Below are 10589 nucleotides of genomic sequence, written 5' to 3'. Positions count from 1 at the left end.
GTTGTTACAACGCTCTCTACTCTCTGAGAAACAACATTAACAATACTTGATCATTTTCCCTAAAAACATCCAAACTTGACCGGCAAACAAGAATCTCGAATCCATAACATCTTCAGTGTTAGGAACAACACATATTTACCATCGCCTGAGCTCTTGCAATCAACAGCCCACTGCATCAACTTATCAAAACAATAGGAAAACACTTGGTTTAACTCCAACCAATTCATTCCAAGAATAACGTCAACTTGTTCCAACAAAATATAAACTATACACATCCTTAGGGAACACGTTACGATACTCAATGTAACACCCTTCTAAAATACCCCAAAATTTAATTAAAATAATAAACATATAACAATCAGAGTAATTATGCCATTCAAGGGTGTCACACAATTATTCAAATTATTCACCAATTATAAATGTCATGCTCTTTATTAATTCAAAACATAAGCATTTGCATAAAACGCAACGGATAGAGATCTCATCAATCATGTACAACATGTAACATTCACATGTAAATCATTCAACAAAATAAAACGTCCCCTCCCGATGTTACATCTATCAGAGCACGACCCACTAAGGAGACTACACTAGACTCCAATCATTCGCTCCTACTCAACTCAGTTCTCGTTACCTGAAAAACAGTTGTAAGGGTGAGTTCCTCAATCGATATAATAAGCATTATAAAATATCATGCAATGTTAAGTAATTTAACACATTAATCACCCTAATCACAACATACAATCAGTAACATCACATCAGCTCACATCATATTCAACATTCCATATCACACAAGTATAATCTCAAATCATACTCTACAACAACACAAACACACGTATAATATTGGAATACATCCATTCATATTATACGCCATACATACATTATGCAATGAGACTCCACACATGCGGTACCGACTATTCTTGAACATATAGTTCAAGCTCACCGATCAAATCCAGATACGGCTACTAAGCTCACTAGTCCCACTCATTGAGATCTAATGACTCACTCACTAATTCCTCACCATGGGAATTAGCTACAGCCCCAAAGGCTAGACTATGCACACTAATCATCTAGCATGCCAACATCAACAACAAATCCACCATGATTCACTCACTAATTCCTCACCATGGGAATTAGCTACAGCCCCAGAGGCTATGTCATGCACGCTAATCATCTAGCAATGCAACATCAACAACAATTCAAGAATAGACATATGCTCACACTCTAAGCCATACAACAGTCCATTCACACATACATTCATAATATATACATTCACGTAAGTATGCATATCATCACACATCATCAACACGTGTATCAACACATCATTATCATGTAAATCAATTAAACACAGTATTAGCACACTCTACTAATATCGATACTGCTCAAAACAGCGGGATATAATCCCTATTACATCATACGCCGACATAGGCCAACTCTCAATTATGTACACAACACTAAAAAGCCAAATTTTCCCCTCTGCAACAGTGTTAACCGGTTAACGCCCTGGGTTAACCGGTTAACGCAGCACAACACGCCTCCTGTCCCAAAACTTAACAGTGTTAACCGGTTAACGCAAGCAAAACAACACATTTTCACAATTCAAAACAGTGTTAACCGGTTAACACCCTGGGTTAACCGGTTAACGCAAAACAGAAGCTGTTCCTGCGCTAACTCAAGGCAGAATGCAGAATTCTCCGCATTTTCCGCCATTGGAGGACTTCCGGACCTCCGATTCCAATTCCGTAAAAAGCTATACGTTCGGGAAAACACGACTCACACAATCACGGATTAAATTTCAGTTCTCAACACAGTTTAACCAACGTAATTCCAACATTCACCAATCTCAATTAGGGTCAAATAACGGCTTATCACTACCCATTACATATTATCCCATAATACCCATTAATCGACGATAAACCCCCCTTACCTGAGTTAATCCGGCGAATCTCAAGCTCCAAGCTCTCTCTTCTCCAATCTTCTTCCTCTTGCTCTGCCTCTTTGCCCTTTCTCCACTTCCTCAATCGCCTCTCTGTTTCACGTGAAAATCTTATTTTCCAAATGAAACTCTTTTTCCTTATTCCAACTTATATATTTTCCAAATTATATTATTATTCCAATAATAATAATAATTCAATAATAATAATAATAAAATTTCCAATTATTTAATTAAATTAATAAATATATTATTAACTCAATTTAAATAATTATTTTATTATTATCGGGGTGTTACAACTCTCCCCCACTAAAAGAGTTTTCGTCCTCGAAAACATACCTCAAGCGAACAACTCTGGGTAAGACTCCTTCATCTTACTCTCCAGTTCCCAAGTCACATTGCCACCTGCTGGTCCTCCCCAAGCTACCTTCACCAAGGCAATCTCTTTACCCCGCAACTGCTTCAACTCTCGATCCTCGATCCTCATAGGTGATGTTTCAATAGTCAGGTTATCTCTCACCTGTACATCATCTACTTGGATTACATGCGACGGATCATGAATGTACCTCCTCAACTGAGACACATGAAAAACCTCATGCAAATTCGCAAGTGACGGCGGTAAAGCGACACGATAGGCTACCTCCCCTATCCTCTCCAAAATCTGATAAGGACCAATAAATCGAGGTGTCAACTTCTTCGACTTCAAAGCTCGACCAACACCAGTTATCGGAGTGTCACGAAGAAACACATGATCTCCCTCTTGGAACTCAAGTGACTTCCTCCTCTTGTCATGATAACTCTTCTGACGACTCTGAGCAATTCTCATCTTCTCCTGAATCATCTTAATCCTTTCCGTAGTTTGTTGAACAATCTCCGGTCCAACCACAACACTCTCACCGGACTCATACCAACATAAAGGTGTCCGACATCTCCTACCATACAAAGCTTCAAACGGTGCCATACCAATGCTCGAATGAAAACTATTGTTGTAGGTAAACTCAATCAAAGGTAAATAACAATCCCAAGCACCTCCCTTTTCCAAAACACAAGCTCTCAAAAGATCCTCTAATGACTGAATCGTCCTCTCAGTCTGACCATCAGTCTGCGGATGATATGCAGAACTCAATCTCAGCTTAGTTCCCAAAGCCCTCTGCAAACCTTCCCAGAACTTCGATGTAAATCTAGGATCTCTGTCTGAAACAATACTCGACGGAATACCATGCAAACTTACAACCTTCTCAATATACAACTCAGCTAATCTCTCTAACGGATAATCCATTCTGATCGGAATGAAATGAGCCGATTTCGTCAATCTGTCAACAATCACCCAAATGGCTTCAAAATTCTTACTTGTCCTCGGTAAACCAGAAACAAAATCCATACTGATACTATCCCACTTCCACTCTGGAATAGCCAACGGTTGCATTAGCCCAGACGGCTTCTGATGCTCAATCTTTGACTTCTGACAAGTCAAACAGGAATAAACAAAACTCACAATTTCTCTTTTCATTCCCGGCCACCAAAATAACTTCTTCAAATCATGATACATCTTCGTATCTCCCGGATGAATACTCAAGCCACTACGATGTCCTTCCTCCAGAATACTCTTCTTAAGTTCGGTAACATCCGGAATACACACCCGATTACCAATTTTCAAAACGCCATTCTCATCAACTCTGAATTCACCACCTTGGCCTTGATTCACTAAAGTCAACTTATCAACCAAAAACACATCGGATTTCTGACCCTCTCTAATCTCATCCAGAATACCACTCGTTAACTTCAACATTCCCAATTTAACACTATTGTGAGTACTCTCACACACCAAACTCAAGTCTCTAAACTGCTCAATTAAATCCAATTCCTTAACCATTAACATAGACATATGCAATGATTTCCGACTCAATGCATCAGCCACTACGTTTGCTTTACCCGGATGGTAATTCAAACCAAAGTCATAATCCTTCAGAAACTCTAACCATCTCCTCTGTCTCATATTCAGCTCTTTCTGATCAAACAAATACTTTAAACTTTTATGGTCACTGAAAACTTCAAATCTTGACCCGTACAAATAATGTCTCCATAACTTCAGAACAAACACCACAGCTGCCAACTCTAAATCATGTATCGGATAGTTCCTCTCATGAACCCTCAGCTGTCTCGAAGCATAAGCTATAACCTGCTTATTCTGCATCAACACACCACCCAAACCCAACAATGAAGCATCACAGTAAACCTCAAATGGTTCCGACGGACTCGGTAATATCAGAATAGGAGCAGTAGTCAACCTTCTCTTTAACTCTTGGAAACCTTCTTCACATTTTGAGTCCCAAACAAACGCTTGCCCCTTTCTAGTCAACATCGTCAACGGTAACGCCAACTTAGAAAATCCCTCAATGAACTTCCTATAATAACCTGCCAAACCAAGGAAACTTCGAATTTCAGCAACAGACTTAGGAGCTTCCCACTTAGATACCGCTTCTATCTTAGAAGGATCAACATCAACACCACCTCTTGAAATCACATGACCAAGAAAACTAACCTCTTCTAACCAAAATTCACATTTAGAGAGTTTAGCGAATAACTTCTTTTCTCGTAGGACTTCTAAAACCACTCTCAAATGCTCAGCATGCTCTTCTTCAGATTTCGAATACACCAAAATGTCATCAATAAACACCACAACAAACTGATCTAGGTACGGATGGAAAATCCTATTCATATACTCCATAAATACTCCAGGCGCATTAGTCACACCAAAAGGCATTACAGAATACTCATAATGTCCATACCTTGTTCTGAAAGCAGTCTTCTGAATATCCTCAGTTTTCACACGTATCTGATGATACCCAGATCTCAAATCTATCTTGCTGAACACACTCGCACCAACCAACTGATCCATCAAATCATCAATCCTCGGCAAAGGATACCGATTCTTGATCGTCACTTTATTCAGTTGTCTGTAGTCCACACACAACCTCATAGTACCTTCTTTCTTCTTAACCAACAACACTGGTGCACCCCACGGTGACACACTCGGACGAATAAACTTCTTATCCAACAAATCTTCCAACTGACTCTTTAATTCAGTTAACTCAACAGCAGACATACGGTACGGAGCCATCGATATCGGTCTAGTACCAGGTACCAAATCAATCGAGAACTCAACTTCACGCTCTGGCGGTAATTCATTCACTTCTTCTGGAAACACATCAGGAAAATCACACACCACAGCTAGATCGCCAATCACCAGTTTATCTTTAGCCTCCAGAGTCGCTAACAGCATAAACAACTCTGCCCCATCTGCTACTTCCTCATTCACCTGCCTCGATGATAGAAACAAATCCTTTCCTTCCTCAATCTCAGGAAATATCACAGTCTTATCAAAACAGTTGATATAAACTCGGTTAAACACCAACCAGTTCATACCCAAGATAACATCAATCTGCACTAATGGAAGACACACAAGGTCTATCCCAAAATCTCTACCAAAAATGCTCAAAGGACAACTCAAGCAAACTGAAGTAGTAGTCACTGAACCCTTTGCAGGAGTATCAATCACCATACTTCCAAGCATCTCAGATATCTCTAACTTAAGTTTCACAGCACAATCCAAAGATATAAAGGAATGAGTAGCACCGGTGTCAATAATAGCTACAAGAGGAAAGCCATTAATATAACACGTACCTCGGATCAAACGATCATCTGCAGAAGTCTCAGAACCTGATAAAGCAAAGACCTTGCCTCCTGACTGATTCTCTTTCTTCGGCTTAGGACACTGTGGACTGATATGACCCAACTCTCCACAGTTGAAACAAGTTACAGTCTTCAACCGACACTCTGCAGCCAAATGACCACCTTTTCCGCACTTGAAACACTTCATCTCAGCACTGGTACACTCATGGACACGATGTCCAGCCCGACCACATCTATAACACTTAACAGGAGCACTAGAGTCTCCCCCACTAGGCCTCTTCATCACACCCTGCTTCTGAAAACCTTTACCAACTGCATACGGTTTTCCACGATCATTCTGATTCTTGCCTTTCCTATCAACCCTCTGCTGATAGCTCTCTGCTCTGGCCTTGGAATCCTGTTCAAAAATCCTGCAACAGTCAACCAAGTCAGAAAACACTCTGATCCGCTGATATCCAATAGCCTGTTTGATCTCGGGACGCAACCCGTTCTCAAACTTCACACATTTCGAAAATTCTCCAGCAGCCTCATTATAGGGAGTGTAATACTTTGACAACTCTGTGAACTTCGCAGCATACTCAGTCACAGACCGATTGCCCTGCTTCAATTCCAAAAACTCTATCTCTTTCTTTCCTCTGACATCCTCTGGAAAGTACTTCCTCAGAAATCTCTCTCTGAACACAGCCCAAGTGATCTCAGTATTCCCAGCAGATTCCAACTCAGTGCGGGTAGCAACCCACCAATCATCAGCTTCTTCTGACAGCATATGCGTACCGAACCTGACCTTCTGGTTATCGGCACACTCAGTTACTCGGAAGATTCTCTCGATCTCCTTCAACCACTTCTGAGCACCATCTGGATCGTATGCTCCCTTGAACATTGGAGGATTGTTCTTCTGGAACTCACTCAGTTGACGAGCAGCTCCCATTCCCACAACATTCGGATTTCCTCCAAGTACTCTAGCTAGCATACCCAGAGCCTCAGCAATCGCAGCATCATCTCTACCTCTTCCAGCCATCTCTATTCTGAAAACCCAAACAACTAAAACAATGAGTACTGATAGGGTTACACAACACCTAGACCGTACAGGGGAAACAGAATAATTACGACTCGACTCGACCGACTATGCTCTGATACCACTAATGTAACACCCTTCTAAAATACCCCAAAATTTAATTAAAATAATAAACATATAACAATCAGAGTAATTATGCCATTCAAGGGTGTCACACAATTATTCAAATTATTCACCAATTATAAATGTCATGCTCTTTATTAATTCAAAACATAAGCATTTGCATAAAACGCAACGGATAGAGATCTCATCAATCATGTACAACATGTAACATTCACATGTAAATCATTCAACAAAATAAAACGTCCCCTCCCGATGTTACATCTATCAGAGCACGACCCACTAAGGAGACTACACTAGACTCCAATCATTCGCTCCTACTCAACTCAGTTCTCGTTACCTGAAAAACAGTTGTAAGGGTGAGTTCCTCAATCGATATAATAAGCATTATAAAATATCATGCAATGTTAAGTAATTTAACACATTAATCACCCTAATCACAACATACAATCAGTAACATCACATCAGCTCACATCATATTCAACATTCCATATCACACAAGTATAATCTCAAATCATACTCTACAACAACACAAACACACGTATAATATTGGAATACATCCATTCATATTATACGCCATACATACATTATGCAATGAGACTCCACACATGCGGTACCGACTATTCTTGAACATATAGTTCAAGCTCACCGATCAAATCCAGATACGGCTACTAAGCTCACTAGTCCCACTCATTGAGATCTAATGACTCACTCACTAATTCCTCACCATGGGAATTAGCTACAGCCCCAAAGGCTAGACTATGCACACTAATCATCTAGCATGCCAACATCAACAACAAATCCACCATGATTCACTCACTAATTCCTCACCATGGGAATTAGCTACAGCCCCAGAGGCTATGTCATGCACGCTAATCATCTAGCAATGCAACATCAACAACAATTCAAGAATAGACATATGCTCACACTCTAAGCCATACAACAGTCCATTCACACATACATTCATAATATATACATTCACGTAAGTATGCATATCATCACACATCATCAACACGTGTATCAACACATCATTATCATGTAAATCAATTAAACACAGTATTAGCACACTCTACTAATATCGATACTGCTCAAAACAGCGGGATATAATCCCTATTACATCATACGCCGACATAGGCCAACTCTCAATTATGTACACAACACTAAAAAGCCAAATTTTCCCCTCTGCAACAGTGTTAACCGGTTAACGCCCTGGGTTAACCGGTTAACGCAGCACAACACGCCTCCTGTCCCAAAACTTAACAGTGTTAACCGGTTAACGCCCTGGGTTAACCGGTTAACGCAAGCAAAACAGCACATTTTCACAATTCAAAACAGTGTTAACCGGTTAACACCCTGGGTTAACCGGTTAACGCAAAACAGAAGCTGTTCCTGCGCTAACTCAAGGCAGAATGCATAATTCTCCGTATTTTCCGCCATTGGAGGACTTCCGGACCTCCGATTCCAATTCCGTAAAAAGCTATACGTTCGGGAAAACACGACTCACACAATCACGGATTAAATTTCAGTTCTCAACACAGTTTAACCAACGTAATTCCAACATTCACCAATCTCAATTAGGGTCAAATAACGGCTTATCACTACCCATTACATATTATCCCATAATACCCATTAATCGACGATAAACCCCCCTTACCTGAGTTAATCCGGCGAATCTCAAGCTCCAAGCTCTCTCTTCTCCAATCTTCTTCCTCTTGCTCTGCCTCTTTGCCCTTTCTCCACTTCCTCAATCGCCTCTCTGTTTCACGTGAAAATCTTATTTTCCAAATGAAACTCTTTTTCCTTATTCCAACTTATATATTTTCCAAATTATATTATTATTCCAATAATAATAATAATTCAATAATAATAATAATAAAATTTCCAATTATTTAATTAAATTAATAAATATATTATTAACTCAATTTAAATAATTATTTTATTATTATCGGGGTGTTACACTCAACACACCACTGGCTCATCTCTGGCCAAAACATCACCTTCCCCCACACAAGGAAGCGACCAACTAGAACACCTGACCGTATTCCCTCAAGGATCACACCATTTTGCTAACCGACACCATCCTCGAATCCGACCTCTCTTTGGGTTCATGAAAAGTATAACATTCTTAAAACAAGTTAACTAGCCAACACTGCACTCTTATATGCAACAACATGATGTCCAAGCTCTATACAGTTGGAACATCCAAGAGAAGCAGACGTTTCTCCCTCACTTGTTTCATTCCCAACCTGCAAATGGAAAATAAAATAAGCATCACTGTGTTCTCACAAACATAGCGCATACTAGGGAACAAACATAATTACGCAACCTGGCCGGACGGGCCAACCTGCTCTGATACCACTAATGTAACACCCTAAACCTCGTGCAAAAATTTATAGCGTAAATTTAATATAAAATAAAACCACGTAAGGTGTCACACATTCATAACACACACGACCTGCTCCGTAACACGGGTTTCAACAATAACTTTCAATATACACATTTGTAATAAGGATGTTTACACGACATCCAACTTATCTGAGTCATACCTGGGATGTTTACATGACATCCATCTCATTTGATCAGTATTACATATTCACATAATAAGACATTAATAACTTGTCACCGCACACTCACTTCCATTTTAAAGTATCATCACAACGGAATTATCATTACAATTATGGAAGATAAAGCAAGTAATAACTGTTAAAAATGTGTGGTTTGGGCCTAACTCAACCCTACAAAACCGGTTGGTAGAGTGAGGACTGCCCCCACTTATAAACACATGCTCAGGTCATATATTGTCCGATGTGGGACTCTTAACACACCCCCTCACGCCCAGGACTGGACATCTGGAGCGTGGAAATAAATGGTGGGTGGCCCGATAGCGGAAACCATAGTAGGTGGCCCACCGGATCTTAAACGAGGCTCCGATACCAAGCACTACGGAGACTTTATTATATATAGAGAGATTATAACTAATTACATGATATAGTCGATGTGGGACTATTCGATATACAAATATTCTTAATACTATATTTACAAATATCAACACTCCCCCTCAAGCTTGAGCATATAAGTCAAATGCACCAAGCTTGTTACATATATAATTAGTTCTGGGACTTCGCAGAGATTTTGTAAACACGTCTGCCAATTGATCATTAGAGTTGACAAAGTTTGTGACGATGTCACCTGATTCAATTTTCTCTCTGATAAAGTGACAGTCCATCTCAATATGTTTGGTCCTCTCATGGAAGACTGGATTTGAAGCAATGTGCAATGCGGCTTGATTATCACAAATAAGTGTCATTGGTCGTGCTTCTTCAATTTGAAGTTCCTTGAGCAATTATTTTAACCAAATAAGTTCACATGTTGCCATGGCCATGGCCCTATACTCTGCCTCGGCGCTTGATCTTGCAACTACGTTTTGTTTCTTACTTTTCCAGGATATAAGGTTTCCTCCAACAAGTACACAATACCCAGAGGTGGATCGTCTATCAATGGGTGACCCTGCCCAATCAGCATCGGAGTATCCAACTATCTGAGTATGTCCTTTATTTTCATACACTAGACCTTTTCCTGGAGCACATTTGATGTATCTCAGAATCCGGATAACAACATCCATGTGTTCCTGACAAGGGGAGTTTAAGAACTGACTTACGACACTAACTGCAAAAGAAATGTCTGGACGAGTGACTGTGAGATAATTCAACTTTCCAACCAATCTTCTATACCTTCCTGAGTCAGATAAAGGCTCCCCCTGATTGGGTAGTAGTTTGACACTTGGATCCATAGGAGTATCAGCTGGTTTAGCATTCAACAAACCTGTTT

The sequence above is a fragment of the Lathyrus oleraceus genome, chromosome 6 (genome assembly GCF_024323335.1).
Source record: "Lathyrus oleraceus cultivar Zhongwan6 chromosome 6, CAAS_Psat_ZW6_1.0, whole genome shotgun sequence".
In the NCBI taxonomy this organism is placed as follows: domain Eukaryota; kingdom Viridiplantae; phylum Streptophyta; class Magnoliopsida; order Fabales; family Fabaceae; genus Lathyrus; species Lathyrus oleraceus.
The sequence above is the reverse complement of the archived record's forward strand: the minus strand, read 5'-3'. Positions refer to the sequence as shown.